The sequence below is a fragment of the Pseudopipra pipra genome, unplaced genomic scaffold, assembly GCF_036250125.1.
Source record: "Pseudopipra pipra isolate bDixPip1 unplaced genomic scaffold, bDixPip1.hap1 HAP1_SCAFFOLD_517, whole genome shotgun sequence".
In the NCBI taxonomy this organism is placed as follows: domain Eukaryota; kingdom Metazoa; phylum Chordata; class Aves; order Passeriformes; family Pipridae; genus Pseudopipra; species Pseudopipra pipra.
Window position 1 is genome coordinate 13,237 of NW_026991000.1, and position 16,551 is coordinate 29,787.

At 55.9% G+C, this 16,551-nt stretch overlaps 2 long non-coding RNA genes across 8 annotated transcripts; one reads left to right on the forward strand and one right to left on the reverse strand.

Annotated features, from left to right (window-relative positions):
- The first annotated feature begins 395 nt into the window (after positions 1-395).
- Positions 396-9,670, forward strand: LOC135408540 (uncharacterized). 6 transcript variants are annotated; one of them, XR_010427674.1, is made up of 8 exons: positions 396-670; positions 1,747-1,851; positions 2,151-2,984; positions 3,255-3,384; positions 6,626-6,757; positions 7,252-7,425; positions 7,694-7,823; positions 8,834-9,670. It is a non-coding gene; the product is annotated as an uncharacterized LOC135408540 (long non-coding RNA). The 6 variants fall into 6 exon arrangements; XR_010427675.1 differs by lacking the exon at positions 1,747-1,851; XR_010427673.1 differs by lacking the exon at positions 396-670 and having other exon boundaries at positions 1,695-1,851.
- A 4,898-nt stretch (positions 9,671-14,568) lies between these two features.
- On the reverse strand, positions 14,569-15,687 carry LOC135408539 (uncharacterized). 2 transcript variants are annotated; one of them, XR_010427670.1, is made up of 2 exons: positions 15,564-15,687; positions 14,569-14,720 (listed from the first exon to the last, which is right to left on the reverse strand). It is a non-coding gene; the product is annotated as an uncharacterized LOC135408539 (long non-coding RNA). The 2 variants fall into 2 exon arrangements; XR_010427669.1 differs by lacking the exon at positions 15,564-15,687 and adding an exon at positions 14,824-15,107.
- Between the last annotated feature and the right edge of the window lie 864 nt (positions 15,688-16,551).

The following is a 16,551-nucleotide window of genomic DNA, read 5'->3' on the forward strand; positions in this document are numbered from 1 at the left end:
TGCTGCATTAATGCTTTTTGCTCCCTCTCTGTGCAGTTGTGCCCTCCCTGGGGCTCAGCTCCGGTCCGTGCCCCGCGGCTGGTGGAGTGTGGCGAGTTGTGCTTCCTGCCGGGCGGGAGCTGCCTTGGGAAGCTGCTCTGTCCCCACGGCTGTGCCGAGCTGGGAGCTTGGACAGGGAAGGGCAGGGCCCGTCCTGCCGGTGAGAATTGGGTTGGGCTGGGGGAGGATGGAATGGAGTGTGTGCCTGTTAACTCCACGGAGAGCCAACAGCTGGGAGAGACCCCGAGCAGGTTTGGTGCCATGAGAGCAGCTTCAAAAGACCTTGAGTGCTGGAGAAATGTCCAGCAGAACCGGCTCCTTTTTTGCAAGGAGGCAATTTGCAAGGACAGGAGGGTTGCTGTACTCTCTAGCAAAAAAAGGTTTCCTTACTCTCTCAGCAGGATGTCGAGTGCCACCGTGTCCCTGAGGTCACCCTTTCTCCTGTTGGGAGAGCACGAGGCGGATGGAGAGGATCCCCAGGCGTCTGCAGGCACAAGGGACTTCTATGACTCCAACTTGCCTACTGCAGCTGTAGGATGGACTTTCAAGATACCATGGGGAATGTGCCAGCACTCTCCTGCTGGAGTTTTTTTAGGCTGTATTTGAACACAATGAGTAAAACTAAAGTCAGGTCTGTTCTGGAATGTGTTACACTTGTCCTTCCCTCTGTTTATTTTCTGTTCTGGAAAGCACGGTCTGGGGTTCCTGGGCACTTCTTATTAAATGATACTATGAAAATAATTTTGTAGTGAAAGGGGACAGGAGCTGTCTATGAAAGTTCAGATGTCCATGAAAAAAGCCTTATGTGTTTTCAGTCAGTCAACTCTTAAAATACCTTAGTGTGTAGGAATGCCTGGCTTGGAAAACTCACCAGCTGAGTCTTAGGGATTTCTCTGAAGAGCTGATTTCAGGCAGCAGAATTGGCCCCCAGGAGGGACTCTGTGCCTGCTCTCCCGTGGCTCCAAGGGATCTCTGGCCCTTCACGCCGGCACCGAGATTTTCTTGGGAAGGGCCTCAGATCCCCGGACCAGTCTGGGACACAGGCAAGATCCCCCTGCAGTTTAGGACCAAATTGGCCCCCTGGAGGGACAGTGCTGTTGGTGCCCCCCGGGTTGGGGCACCCCGAGGACTCCAGCGCGCACCGAAAGGATTATTCGGGGAGATCCTCGGGGTGCCCGGCCCTGGGGAGCTCAAAGCAAGGTCCCTGCCATGGATTCAGGCATTGCTGAGAGTATCCCAGGGGTCCCTGTCCCTGCTAGACATGGAGCTCTCTAATGGGCTGGAATTGGGTGATAAAAGTGGTGCTGCAAGTGCCAAAGCAGTGTGGGATTGGGATTAAGAAATGAGCAGTGAGGGTCCAATTGGCTGTTTTCTCTGGAATGTGACTGTGAGAGCTGCAGGAGTGCCAGGTGTGTGTTCCAGTCCCCAGCATTTGGTTTGCACATGTCCTGGTCAGACACAGGTCCAACTTGCTCAGTCCTTAACCCAAGAGAGAGAGAATGAAGGACTGGCACTGTTAAGGTGATTGGTGTGACTGGGAAAACATTGGGTAATTCCTCAGTTTCTCTATTTGCCAAACTTGCCCAAAACTCTGCTAGGAAGAGATTGAGTCAAAACCTTGAGACAGAAATGAAATTGAAAACTGGGGCTATTGAAACTGCAATTGCTGAAACTAAATGTATCCAAGCAGCAGCTCTTGTTGTGCAGGGAATAACTCCTGTCAGCAGCAAGGTCCCGACTGAAGTGGCAGCTGCAGTTGTTCCTGTGGTGTGGGCCAGTGGAACTGCAGGAGAGTGGAAGAGGGCAGAACCTGTAGGAATTACCCCTACTGTGGGATCTCTCCTGGTAAGGCCAAGCCAGAATCCTTTAAAATCAGAATGCCAGCTTGGATTGGTTGCAGGAACAGCTGAATTTGCTCCTCCTGGTTTGCTTGTAGAAGGTGAATGCCAGAACCTGCCAAGAAAACCAATGGCCAAGGGGATTGATTAGTGCAGGACCTGAGAGAACCCCCTGAAATGACAACCTGCAGTAGCTTGCAGGATTAGATTGCAAAGATGGCCTTGGCTGCTTCTGCTTGAGCAAGGAAAGCCAAGAAACCTTTGCTTTTGCAGGAGAAAATCTGGACAGCGGGAAGGAAGAAGAGAAGCCCCGTGACTCCTCCCTGAGCCCCAGACAGCCCCTGAACTGCCTTGCTGGGAATGGTGGGACGGGCTGGACTCTGGATTGCTCCCTCTGGATGTGTGGTAAGACTGTTATGGCAACTTTTCCAACAGCCTGCAAGAATTTGCTGCCTTGGCTAGATGGTGCAAGGGCAGCCTTTAAGCAGCTGAAGCCTTCCCTGAGGAGAGCTCTGGGTGTGCCAGATGTGTCAGAAGTGTTGGAAGCATCTTTGGTGGGGAGGGCAAAGAAAGGCCAAGGTGTGCAGTGACCCCCCTGAGAAGGGACTTTGAGTTAATGGCATCCCTGCAAGTGAACTTTGTGGGCTGTTCCCCCTGTAGGGCAGGTGATAGTCCCAGCTACAGGGATGGGAAAAATGGTTAAAAGGGAGCCACAGAAGCTGGAAATGCTCCTGGAGGCTCTTGTCAAAGAGAGTTTGCTGAGTTCCCCCTGACAGAAGGACAGTGACAGCTTTTGAGTGCTGGTAGATCCTTTGAATAGACAGCCTTGAGTGTGTCCTTGTTGCCCCAGTAGGCCTTGTCCAACTCCCCATCTTCTAGGGGATATACCTATTAAAGTTTCAAATGCTGTTCCTAATCCTTTGTTGGCTTGAGGCTCTCCCCTCAGGAACTGCAGGAACTCCTGGTGCCGCCTGGGCCGATGGATTGGACGCCCCAGCCCCTCCGTTCCTGCCCAGCCCCTGGGGCCGTGTCCAGTGGTGGCACTGCCAGCCCTGCAGGGGAAGTGGGAAGGGCCTTTGCAGGTCTGGTGGATCACATTGATAGCAGGTAAAGTCACAGAAAAAGGACCTGGGGTCTCTTCCTGTTGAGTTGAGAAAGCTCCTTTTGATTGTTGAGCAGAACAAAGTGGATCCTTCAGAGTTCCCATCCGTGTTTGTGTCTCAGCCTGTGTTAGGATTCAGGGCTGTCAGTTGTTGTCACTGAGGAGTCAAACTATGCTTTAAATAATGAGACACTGGCCTGATGGCCAAGTGTCAAGAAAAAAGGTGGAATGATATCTGAGTGTTGAGATGTAACAAGAGCTGATCCATTTTGCAGTGGGATGGAGCCTGGAAACTGCACAGAGCTGAGCCCAGGGATTGAAAGGGACCAAGCAAGGGAGGTGAAGAAAGAAGGAAGAAGGGAACTGAGGCATCAGCCAAGCAGCACCAAGTTGCTGTGTAAGCAGGTGAGTTGTGTTGAGGTTCCTAAGGCAGGCCCTGAGGACTTGGAGGGCTCCAGACAGAGAAGACCTGGGAAGGCCTTTGGAAACCTTCTAAGGGTAGGTGTGTGTGGTGATAATTGTTGGAAAATGTCCTGAATGTGGACCAGGAATGCAGGGAAGGAAAATGAGCCCTCCTGTAATGCTGACCCCTCCCATCAGCTGCAGTGGAGACCCCTCCGTGTGCCCTTTGGGAGCGGATTGCCAGGACCCCCGTGGGGCTGGGATCATGGCAGGGTGTTGTAAGCAAGGAATGCCTGGCTTCTAAAACTCCCCAGCTGAGTCTTAGAGGCTTCTTTGAAGAGCTGATTTCAGGCAGCAGAATTGGCCCCCAGGAGGGACTCTGTGCCTGCTCTCCCGTGGCTCCAAGGGATCTCTGGCCCTTCACGCCGGCACCGAGATTTTCTCGGGAAGGGCCTCAGATCCCCGGACCAGTCTGGGACACAGGCAAGATCCCCCTGCAGTGTAGGACCAAATTGGGCCCCTGGAGGGACAGTGCTGTTGGTGCCCCCCGGGTTGGGGCACCCCGAGGACTCCAGCGCGCACCGAAAGGATTATTCGGGGAGATCCTCGGGGTGCCCGGCCCTGGGGAGCTCAAAGCAAGGTCCCTGCCATGGATTCAGGCATTGCTGAGAGTATCCCAGGGGTCCCTGTCCCTGCTAGACATGGAGCTCTCTAATGGGCTGGAATTGGGTGATAAAAGTGGTGCTCCAAGTGCCAAAGAAGTGTGGGATTGGGATTAAGAAATGAGCAGTGAGGGTCCAATTGGCTGTTTTCTCGTGACTGTGACTGTGTGAGCTGCAGGAGTGCCAGGTGTGTGTTCCAGTCCCCAGCATTTGGTTTGCACATGTCCTGGTCAGACACAGGTCCAACTTGCTCAGTCCTCAGCACAGCAGAGGGAGAATGAAGGACTGGCACTGTTCAGGTGATTGGTGTGACAGGGGTTAAGCTGGGAAAACATTGGCGAATTCTTGAGTTTCTCTATTTTCCAAACTCACCCAAACCTGTGCTAGGAAGAGATGGACTGGAAAAGTTGAGACAGAAATGAAATTGAAACTGGGGCTATTGAAACTGTAATTGCTGAAACTCAATGTGTCCAAGCAGCAGCTCTTGTTGTGCAGGGAATAACTCCTGTCAGCAGCAAGGTCCCCACTGAAGTGGCAGCTGCAATTGTTCCTGTGGTGTGGACCAGTGGAACTGCAGGAAAATGGACAAGGGCAGAACCTGTAAGAGTTACCCCTAAGCCAGAGTCTGTACTGGTAAGGCAAAGTCAGTATCCTTTAAAATTAGGAAGCCAAATTGGATTGGTTCCAGTTAAGAGCGAGTTTGCTCCTCATGGTTTGATAGTAGAAGGTGGGTGCAAGAACCTGTAGAGAAAGCAAATGGCAAAGTGATTGAGCCTGGGCAGGTTTGGGGGCTGTGGTGTCCCAGGCTGCTGAGTGTGTTGTCCCTGTTTCCTTGGAGTGTCCCAGTGTCCCTGCTTGGCTGTTTGTTGCCCTGCAGGCAGAAGAGCCCAGGCCTGAGCTGGCTGAGTGTTGGTGTGACCCACAGTGGGTGTCCCTGCCCTCGGGACAGTCCCCAGAGCTGCCTTTGGGATCCCCTGCTGAAGGGTGGGAGCTGCCCAGAGCCAGCAGCATCCAGCTGGAGGATGCAGGAGGATGCAGCTCCCGTTGTCTGGAAGGTAAGAGGTGGGGTGCAGGAGCTGGCAGGGGTGTTTTGCAGGCAGAGGGAGGGCAGGAGCAGGAGAATTGCAGGTGCAGCAGCTGTGTCAGTGCTGGATGGAGTCAGGCTGGGAAAGGGCCCTGAGTGTCAGGGCAGGGGAGAGCCCAGGGTGGCCCTGGGAGCCCTGGGGCTGTGACCAAGTGCAGTGGGCAAAGGAAGGGGCACTGGAGAGCTGGGCACACAGCTGGAGGAGTTGCAAGGAGCACCAGGAGACTGGAATGCAGGAGCAGCAGCTCCTTGTGTGTGTGTGTAGAACCAGGTGTACTGCAGCCCCCAGTGAGGTGGGAAATGAACCTCAGGAGGCTGTGAACGAGTCCCACAAACTGGTTAAAGTGGGATGGACTCTTCCCAATGTCTGAAAAGCTTTTCTTCAGTGTTGCTTTATCAGTTGAAAACTGAAGTGATTGTTGAGGTGTTGGCACTTGTTTTGCTGTGTCTTTGGTGAGGTGTTGACTCAGTACCTTTCTTGGAGCTGCTGTTGGATGAAGAGGAGCCCCCAATTCACCTGGAAGGTCCTGGTTTTCTTCCCTGCTTCTCCCAGCTTGTCCAGGAGATGGAATTCCAGTACTACAGTCTACATGGCTCGTGGTGCTCCCAAAAGGAGCCTTTGTGCCCTCAGGGTAAGTTCTGTTGCCACTGGAGCTGTTGGGAGAAGTGGGGGGTTGGCAGGGAGAGGCCTGGAATGATGTTGCTGTGGCACAGAAGAAATGAGCAGTGATGGAACAACTGGCTGTTTTCTCTTGACTGTAATGCTGAGAGCTGCAGGAGTGCCAGGTGTGTGTTCCAGTCCCCAGCATTTGGTTTGCACATGTCCTGGTCAGACACAGGTCCAACTTGCTCAGTCCTTAACCCAAGAGAGGGAGAATGAAGGACTGGCAGTGTTAAGGTGATTGGTGTGACAGGGGTTAAACTGGGAAAACATTGGGTAATTCTTGAGTTTGTCTGTTTGCCAAACTCACCCAAACCTGTGCTAGAAAGAAATGGACTGGAAAAGTTGAGGCAGAAATGAAATTGAAAATGGGGCTATTGACACTGTAATTGCTGAAAGTAAATGTGTCCAAGCAGCAGCTCTTGTTGTGCAGGGAATAACTCCTGTCAGCAGCAAGGTCCCCACTGAAGTGGCAGCTGCAGTTGTTCCTGTGGTGTGGGCCAGTGGAACTGCAGGAGAGTGGAAGAGGGCAGAACCTGTAGGAATTACCCCTACTTTGGGATCTCTCCTGGTAAGGCCAAGCCAGTATCCTTTAAAATCAGAATGGCAGCTTGGATTGGTTGCAGGAACAGCTGAATTTGCTCCTCCTGGTTTGCTTGTAGAAGGTGAATGCCAGAACCTGCCAAGAAAACCAATGGCCAAGGGGATTGATTAGTGCAGGACCTGAGAGAACCCCCTGAAATGACAACCTGGAGTAGTTTGCAGTATTACATTGCAAAGATGGCCTTTGCTGCATCTGCTTGAGCAAGGAAAGCCAAGAAACCTTTGCTTTTGCAGGAGAAAATCTGGAAAGTGGGAAGGAAGAAGAGAAGCCCCGTGACTCCTCCCTGAGCCCCAGCCAGCCCATGAACTGCCTTCCTGGGAATGGTGGGACGGGCTGGACTCTGGATTGCTCCCTCTGGATGTGTGGTAAGACTGTTATGGCAACTTTTTGAATAGAGGGTGCAAGGGCAGCCTCTAAGCAGCTGAAGCCTTCCCTGAGGAGAGCTCTGGGTGTGCCAGATGTGTCAGAACTGTTGGAAGCATCTTTGGTGGGGAGGGCAAAGAAAGGCCAAGGGGTGCAGTGACCCCCCTGAGAAGGGACTTTGAGTTAATGGCATCCCTGCAAGTGAACTTTGTGGGCTGTTCCCCCTGTAGGGCAGGTGATAGTCCCAGCTATAGTGATGGGAAAAATGGTTAAAAGGGAGCCCCAAAAGCTGGAAATGCTCCTGGAGGCTCTTGTCAAAGAGAGTTTGCTGAGTTCCCCCTGACAGAAGGACAGTGACAGCTTTTGAGTGCTGGTAGATCCTCTGAATAGACAGCCTTGAGTGTGTCCTTGAGTAGGCCTTGTCCAACTTTATATATTCCAGCAGATATACCTATTAAAGTTTCAAATGCTGTTCCTAATCCTTTGTTGTCTTGAGGCTCTCCCCTCAGGAACTGCAGGAACTCCTGGTGCCGCCTGGGCCGATGGATTGGACGCCCCAGCCCCTCCGTTCCTGCCCAGCCACTGGGGCCGTGTCCAGTGGTGGCACTGCCAGCCCTGCAGGGGAAGTGGGAAGGGCCTTTGCAGGTCTGGTGGATCACATTGATAGCAGGTAAAGATGCAGAAAAAGGACCTGGGGTCTGTTATTCTTGAGTTCAGAAAGCTCCTTTTGATTGGTGAGCAGAACAAAGTGGATCCTGCAGAGTTCCCATCTGTGATTGTGTCTCAGCCTGTGTTAGGATTCAGGGCTGTCAGTTGTTGTCACTGAGGAGTCAAACTGTGCTTTAAATAATGAGACATTGGCCTGATGGTCAAGTGTGAAGAAAATAGGTGGAATGTTATGTGAGTGTTGAGATGTAACGAGCTAATCCTTTTTGCAGTGGGATGGAGCCTGGAAAGTGCACAGAGCTGAGCCAAGGGACTGAAAGGGACCAAGCAAGGGAGGTGAAGAAAGAAGGAAGAAGGGAAGTGAGGCATCAGCCAAGCAGCACCAAGTTGCTGTGTAAGCAGGTGAGTTGTGTTGAGGTTCCTCAGGCAGGCCCTGAGGACTTTGAGGGCTCCAGACAGAGAAAACCTGGGAAGGCCCTTGGAAACCTCATAAGGGTAGGTGTGTATGGTGATAAGTGTTGGAAATTGTCCTGAATGGGGACCAGGAATGCAGGGAACAAAAATGAATCATCCTGTAATGCTGACCCCTCCCATCAGCTGCAGTGGAGACACCTCTGTGCCCTTGGGGAGCGGATTGCCAGGACACCCAGCGGGCTGGGATGATTCAAGAGCATAGTAATACAAGATTGCCTGGCTTATAAAACTCCCCAGCTGAGTCTTAGAGGCTTCTTTGAAGAGCTGATTTCAGGCAGCAGAATTGGCCCCCAGGAGGGACTCTGTGCCTGCTCTCCCGTGGCTCCAAGGGATCTCTGGCCCTTCACGCCGGCACCGAGATTTTCTCGGGAAGGGCCTCAGATCCCCGGACCAGTCTGGGACACAGGCAAGATCCCCCTGCAGTTTAGGACCAACTTGGGCCCCTGGAGGGACAGTGCTGTTGGTGCCCCCGGGTTGGGGCACCCCGAGGACTCCAGCGCGCACCGAAAGGATTATTCGGGGAGATCCTCGGGGTGCCCGGCCCTGGGGAGCTCAAAGCAAGGTCCCTGCAATGGATTCAGGCATTGCTGAGAGTATCCCAGGGGTCCCTGTCCCTGCTAGACATGGAGCTCTCTAATGGGCTGGAATTGGGTGATAAGTGGTGCTGCAAGTGCCAAAGCAGTGTGGGATTGGGATTAAGAAATGAGCAGTGAGGGTCCAATTGGCTGTTTTCTCTGGAATGTGACTGTGAGAGCTGCAGGAGTGCCAGGTGTGTGTTCCAGTCCCCAGCATTTGGTTTGCACATGTCCTGGTCAGACACAGGTCCAACTTCCTCACTCCTTAACACAGCAGAAGGAGTGTGGCTCCTTGTTTTCCTGTGTCTTTGGTGAGGTGTTGACTCAGTACCTTTCTTGGGGCACCTCTTCATCCAAGAGCAGCTCCAATTCGCCTGTAAGGGCCTGGTTTTCTTTCCTGCTTCTCCCAACTTGTCCAGGAGATGGAATTCCAGTGCTACAGAACAGATGGCTTGTGGTGCTCCCAAAAGGAGCCTTTGTGCCTTCAGGGTAAGTTGTGTTGCCCCTGGAGCTGTTGGGAGAAGCAGAGGGTTGTCAGGGAGAGGCCTGGAATGATGTTGCTGTGGCACAGATGTTGCTCCCTGGCAGGTTCTTGGGTTGGATTCCTTGGCTGCCACTTGGCAAGGCCTGGAAGGGCCTCAGTTGTGTAAGGAACCAAACATGGAATGGGAAAGCAAAGGGGGGGAGGTTCTGGTTTCAGAAAGGATCATTGCCTTCTCTTTCTGCAGGGACACTGAGCTGGTCCAGCTGTGGCAAGAAGAACAAGTGGGCTGTGAAGGTTTGGAGCAGTCTGGAGGGTTCCTCGTGCTCAAAGGATCCTGGAAGTGCAGCTCAGGAGCTGTCAGGAGTAATGATAAGTGCCCCAGTTCTTGTGAATCTCAACTGTGTAAAACAGTTATGGAGCTAAAATTCCACAGCCTTGAGCTGCTGGGTCCCAAAGAATAGTGGAGGGAGAGGCAGAAAATCCCCCTGCTGCTGGGGCTGAACTGTCTGCAGTGAGGGGGCAGGACTTGGCCCTGATGCCTGAGTGCTCTCCAGCCCCCCAGATCGATCCCAACTGTCAGCCCCTGGCTCCATCCCTTGAGAAGATGGTGTTCCTGCAAGCCCAGCTGCTGTGCTGGTGGTCCTGGGGGCACCTCCTGCCCTGGCCCGCTGTGACTGTGTTTGTGTTGCAGCTCAATAAAGTCCCTTTCAGTGCTGATTGTGTCATTTTGGTGTCAGTTCCTCTCCCCTCTTCCCCTGCCCCCGTGGCTGCATCACTGGCAGTCAGGGGAGGCAGTCAGTAGTGGACAGGGAGGGAAAGTTTTGTTTGTCAACCCTGAGGTGATCTGGAGCAGAGAGAATGCACCTCCTGGGGTAAACTGGGGCAATCAGTAGTGGGCAGGTAAGGAGGTTTTGGGGGAAGAATTTGAGGTAATCTTTGTGGCAGAGGATGAATCTTTGGAGGTAAAAATGAGGTAATAAGTAGTTTGCAGGCAGGGAAAACTGTGAGGGTGAGTGTGGATGTCACCTAGGGGAGAAAATGAGCCTTTTGAGGTGCAGTGGGGCAGTGAGTGGTGGGCAGGGAGGGAAACTTTCTGTTTGTGAAATCAGAGGTAATGTGGAGGAGAGAGAATGCACCTCCTGGGGTAAAGTGGGGTGAACCTTTTGGACCTGCAGGGAAAATGTGGGGGGTAAAACCTGTGGGAATGTGCAGGGCAGAGAGTGAATCTTCTGAGGTGAAAATGAGTTCCTGGGTGGTGGAGAGGTGGGAAAGTGTTGAGAGTCAAGTGGAGGTGGTGTGCTGGGTGGAGAATGAACATCTTGGTGTAGAAGTGAGTTGGTGACATGTGGAGAGGTGGGAAAATGTAGTGGGTGCAGTGTGAGGTGACCTGTAGCAGAGAGGATGTACCTCCTGCTGGACACTGAGGCAGTCAGGGGTGGGCAGGAGGGGAACCCTTTGGGGGTAAAACTTGAGGGAACGTCCAGGGCAGAGAGTGAATATTTTGAAGTATAAATGAGGTACTCAGTGGTGGAGAGTTGGGGAGTGTTTTTAGGGTAAACTGGAGGTAATTCATGGGATAGAAATGCACATGTATTTGTACAGAGGAGCTGATTCCATGTGGGTAGGTAAGGAGAATTGTGGGAGTAAAATCTGGGCACTCTGTAGCAGAGAGAATGAATACCTTGGGGTGAAGTGAGGCAGTCAGGGGTGGGCAGGGAGGGGAAATTTCTCTTTGTAAACTTTGAGGTCAGGTGGAGCAGAGAGAATGTACATCCTGAGGTAAACTGGGGTAATCAGTTGTGGACATCTGGGGAAAATTACAGGGGTAAACCTTGAGGTAATGTCCAGGGCAGAGAAGGAATATTTTGAGTTCAAACTTTGGGGGTTTTGAAGGAGGTTATCTCCAGGGGAGAGAAAGGACATCATGAGGTCAGCTGAGGGAATCAGTGGTGGCCAGGTGGGGACATTTAGGGCAGAAATCTTTGAGGCAATCTCCAGGGTCCAGAATGAATCCTGAGAGGTGCAGAGGAGGCAATCAGGAGTGGACACCACAGCGAGCCCAGGGAGGGTTCTGGGGGTAAAATGTGTGGCAGTGTCTGGCAGAGAGAATGAACATTTTGGGATAAACTAAGGCAGTCATCTCAGTGGACAGGTAAACCTTGAGAAACTCTCCAGGGTGGAGAATGAATATTTGGAGGTCAAAAGTCAGTGGTGAGCAGGTGGGGAAAGTTTGGAGAGTAAATTTGTGGTAGCCTGTAGGGTAGAGCATGAACATATTTAGTTATATGTTATGAGGGGATCAGAGGTGGAGAGGTAGGGAAAATTGTGGGGGTCAAACTTGAGCAAATCTGCAGGGCAGAGGATGAATATTTGGAGGTCCAAAAGAGGTAATCAGGAGTGTGCAGGTAGGGAAGACTCTGGGGGTTAAAAAGGAGATAATCTCTAGGGCAGAGAATGACTCTTTTGTGTTCAAGAAGAGGTAATCAGGAGTGGGCTGGAAGGGGAAACTTTGGTTGTTAAAAAGGAGGTTCATTCTGTCCAGGGCAGGGAATGAACACATCGAGGTAACCTGAGGTGATGAGTGGGGGCAGACCCAGAAAACTGTGGGTGTTAAAGTTCAAGGAATGTGCTGGGAAGAGAAGGAACCTGTTGAGGTGAACTGAGGGTCTCTGCAGTGGCCAAGCAGGGAAATGTTGGGCTGAGCCCTGAGTTGCTCCTGTGTGGGGCGGCTGCAGCGAGGCCGAGCCCTGGCCCTGGTTTGCCAGCCATGGGCAGGGGGCTCTGTGCCAGCCGGGGGAGCAGCGGGGCCCCCGTGGCAGAGAGGGCAGGGGGGCTGTGGAGCTGCCCCGGGGGGAGCGGGGGGCCTTTCCTGGGCCGCCTCCAGCCCCCCTCGATCCCCGGGGCTGCGCTGCCCCCCGAGGCTGTTTGGGCAGAGAGTGCTGCCAGCTGCGTGTGCCTGTCCCCAGCCTGGCACTGCCCACAGGGACACACTGGGCACTGCCCAGGAGAGGGAACAAAACCACTGCCTGCCAGAGGGTTTGTCCTGGGCCAGTCAGGCCTGGGGCAGGAATTGGACTGGGCAACTCCATCAGCTGCTCTTCTCTCCCCCACAAAGCCCCATCCCCTGGGCATTAATGACGTGCCCTGTGCCCAGCGCTCCCTGTTCACCCAACTGAAACCAGAGCAAGGCTTGCTTTGCTTGGAACAACTTAAAATAACTTGAAAACAAAATAAATCACTTTTTTTGTTCTTTTTTTTCTTTTAGATGCTGGAATTGCCTCTCTGGGTGTGTGCTGAGCTCTGGCTGCAGGGACTGTCAGGCCTTGGTGGCTGTGAGTTCCTGTCCTTCTCCCTGGGAAACTGGAAACAGTTATTCCTTGGATTGCAGAAATGTTTTCTGAAACCTGTCCCCTTCTTTGTGCCTTTTACTGACAGATCTTCTCTTTCTGCCTTTGAATGTACAACCTCCTTGCAGCTCCCAGCCAGGAAAACCTGGGATAACTTAGGAGGGACAGAGGTGACATTTTTATCTGCAACCTTGGGGTAATTTCTAGGGGATACAGCAACTGTTTGTGTAGGAAAGTGTGTTTAACCACATTGTCCCCAGTTGTGTTTGCAGCAGCTGGGGCCAGAGGTGCCAGGTAATCCAAAGCAAACCCTGCTCAGCCTCCAAATCCCAGGGGAACTTCTCCAAGCTGCTCCTTGGGGGACTAAAGATACATTAAAATGGAACCAAGAGCACTAGTAAGGATCCTGGGAATCCCAGTATTGCTGTCCTAGAATTTTAACAGGTTTTTAAGGTTTCTATGACAAGAATGGCTTTCTTCTTTTGATTGAATCCTGCGGTAGGATTTGGGATTTCTCAGGATTCCAAATCCCTCCCAGTGGCCCTGACACTAGTCAGGAGCTGGCAGGACAAACAGAGTCAGAGCTCCTGGCAGGCACAGGGGCTTTCTCCCAGAGTGGATCCAACTGCTGCCCCCCAGCCTGGCCAGGAGGGATCTGCTTTGGCTCCCGGCTCCTGCCAGAGACAGAATGTGTTCCCTTGACTGGAATGAGGATCCAGTAGCTTCATCTCCTGGAGGTTCCCTGGGCAGCTGATCCACTCTGTCCCGTGTCCTGCTCTCAGTTCCTGCCCAGCCAGAGCCAACTGTGCCAAGGGCACGAGCACTCCCAGCCTGGATAGGGAATGGGGGACTGGCTTGTGCACAATTCACCTAAAAAGTTAAATGAGGGGATTGTTGGAGTATCTGACTCCTTAGGGAACCTGCTGGGAGTAGAGAAGCACAGCCCCAAATCTCCAGCTGTGGGTGGAGTCGTGGAATGTAAACCAGCACAAACTCATCCCCCAAAATGAACTGTGGGAAAGCAGGACCAAATAAGGGTCAGTGTCCCTGTGGAAAGGCAAAAGAATCTTTTGGGACTTGGATTGTCCCCTGGGGAGATGGAGGTTGCTGGGATGCAGAGAATGCCCTCCCTCAGGCTGCCAAGATCTCTCAGTGCAGCGGCTTTGGCCGACAGGGCAGCACAAAGATTGTTCTCTGCGGGGGGCCCAGGTTTGGGTTCCAGTCTCAGCTTTAAAGGTTTGGATGAATTCTACCTACAGCCCGCAATTCCATGGGGAATTCCTGCTGGAACAGCCTCCCAGTGCCTCCTGGAGCTCAGATATTCCCCTGCAGAGCTTTAAGGCCAGGTTTGCCAGGAAGCAGCCACGGTTCCAGGTTTGCTGAGCGGGATCGGGACAAGGACAGGTTGATATTCCACAGACTTTGCTGTTTATAACCCTCCTCCCCCAGCCCCGCTGGTGTCCCTGGGGGGACTTGAGCGAGTTCCCTGGAATTGGGCCGGTTTTCCGCCCCGGGCCGGGCTCCAGGGGATGTGTTGGCCCAGGAGAAGGCGGGGGCCGGACGCGCTCCCGGCCCGGGGCGAGGCAGCCCCTGAGCACGGGCGAGGACGTCTGTCCGGCCGGGAAGCCGCTGTCCCTGCGGAGCCTCGGGAGCGGTCCCGGCGGGTTCTTTTTTCCCGAGCAAAGGGATGTACATGCGGCTGAGGAGCCGCGGGCAGCCCTTTCCCCGTGCCCACCCCACGGGGGCTGTAGGGCACAGCTCCAGGGCACAGCTCCTCCATCCCCTGGCAATAGGAAGCCCAAGCAGGGCTGGGTCACTCTCTGTCGCTCCGGCCTCCTCCCGGCCCGCGTTCCCTGCCCAGCTGGGACTGCCCAGGGAGCCCCGAGAACGTTCCTGGCGGGAAGCAGGAGCCGCCGAGGGCTCCGTCCAACTCCGGGCTCGAAAAGCGGCCCCGACTTGAGCCCCCCCCCCTCCCCCCGGCATTTTGGGATCCGAAGGCTCACCTGGAGGAGACGGCCCCCGCAGGCGGAACCAGGCGGCGACACTCGACCACCCCTTTTGCCTCGGAGCGAAGGATTCCTCTGGGCTTATTGGGCTCATTTATCCTTGGAAAAAGACGTTGTACGAGCACCTTTGCAACCATTGGATGAATCCTGAACGGGGCCGGAAAACCTCCCTGAGCAGGGCAGTGATGAATTGGTGCCCGTCCCCAGCCGGGCACAGCCCAGCCGGCCGCGCTCCCTCCGCCCGTGGCTGGGAAGGGGGGATTTAATGCTGCAGAGATTTAATAAAAGCGCATTTCCTGACTGTATTTGCCTGCGGTTCTTCCCTCCTTTGACTCGCGCGGCAGCGTCCGGTTGGAGCGTTTCTTGGTTTCCTCTGCTGTAGCCGTTTCCCTCCCAGGCAGGACCTTCCCCGTCTGCAAATAAAGATGGGGGATTTTTAAAAAGCTGAGGGTTTTCCCCGGGAGGGTACGAGTTGCCGAGGAAGCCGGGGAGAGGAAGGAGAACCTCAGGTCTCACCTGGCAGGTGTCAGCTGAGCTGCCCCTTCGGGATGGCGGGGCAAAGAACTGCTGTGGGCAATTGCCGAAGTTCCGCAGGCAGAGCTGGGAGCAGCCTGTGCCCGAGCCGCGGCACGGTCAGTGCCAGCTCCTGGGGCCGCCTGTGGACAGACACGGGGACACGGGGACAGACGGGCAGCTCTGCTCGGGGTCCCGGAGCACGGGAGGAACGAGGGAGCGGCTGCCCCCGTTCTTCCCTGCCCCGGCAGAGCCCCGGCTCCCCGCGGCCGGAGCGGGCCCGTGGCCGGAGCCCCGGAGGGCCCAGAGCCCTCGTTCCCGGGGGTCCCTGCGGGCAGGAACCTCCTGGGGCCGCGGGGAAGGGGGAGGCGGGCGATGTTCTCCCCGGGAGGGGTGCGGTGGCCTCGGGGGTGCCCGAGTGGGGGAGCTCCGATCCCGCGGGAGGTACGGGCGGCACCCCTCCTCGGGGGTCCCGGGGCCGGCCCGGAGTGTCCCCGTGCCCCGGCCAGTCCCAGCCCCGGCTCCGCGTCTGCACGACGAAAGCGCCGCCGTTCTCCCCCGACCGGGCCCCGGCAGAGCCCCGGCCCGAGCGGCCCCGCCGCGATCGGCCCCAGCGCCCGGCCCGGAGCGGCTCTTCCCGCCCGCGTTGCCGGGACACAGGCGGCGAGGCCGGACTGGGATGAGCCCGGCACCGATCCTGGTCCCCGTCCGGATGCCGAGCCCCATCCCAGCCCCAAGCCAACCTCGCTCCTCCGGTCGCGGTCCCGGTCCTGGCCCCGATCCTTGTCCCGATCCTCCTGCCGAGCTCCATCGCCACCCTCGGTCCTCCGACGCGCCGATCGCTCCCGCAGCATCCCGGGACGAGCTTCTTCCACAAATGCGGGGCGAGCGCGGCTCTGCCGGCTTTAAACGGCGCGGCCGGGGCGGGGCCGGGGCGGGGCCGGGGCGGAGCGGGGCCCGCACAGGTGTGCGAGGCGGGGCCCGTCCAGGTGCGCGGGGCGGGGACGGGCAGGGGGGCGGGTCGGGGCGGGGGTATTTAAGCGCCGCAACTCGGCCCCGCTGCCATTTGCTCGGGCAGTGCGCGGGGAGGCAGCAGCGCCGCGGGAGCCTCTCGCTGCCGCGGCTCTTTTTCTTTGCTTTTGTTTTTACGTTTCTTTTACTTTGTTCCCGTTCCTTCTTCCCTTTTCTTTTACTTTGTTCCCGTTCCTTCGTCCCCTCCCTTCCTCCCCCCCCCCTACCCCCCACACCCTCCCCCCCCCAAACCCCCCCCCTCCCTCTCCCCCCTAGCCCCCCCCTCCCTCCCTCCCCAACCCGCTCGTGCCCGGCGCCCCTCCCTGCCCCGCAGGGGCAGCCCGATCCCCTCCACCCTCCCTGGTCCCCCAGCCGGCCTGGCCCAGCCGGCCTGGCACGCTCCCCCTCCGGCCCCTGCTGCACAGCCCGACCCGCCCTGCCCTCCTTCCCGCCCCTCCGCCCTGCCCGTCCCCGCACGCCGCCTGCCCCCGGCCGCTGTCGCTGCCCTCCTGCACAGCCCGGCCCCCCCTGCCTGCCCCTGCTCCCCCCTCCCTGCCCTCCTGCACAGCCCGACCCCCCCCGTCCCTCGCTCCGTCCTTGCCCCCCCGCCCGTGCCGTCCGTCCCCCTGTCCCCCGGGCCGTGTCCCCGCAGCCGCGGGTTGGGGGCGCCGGTTTTAATAAAGCCGCGAGGGCCGGAGCCGGCGCCCCCCCTGGATCCCC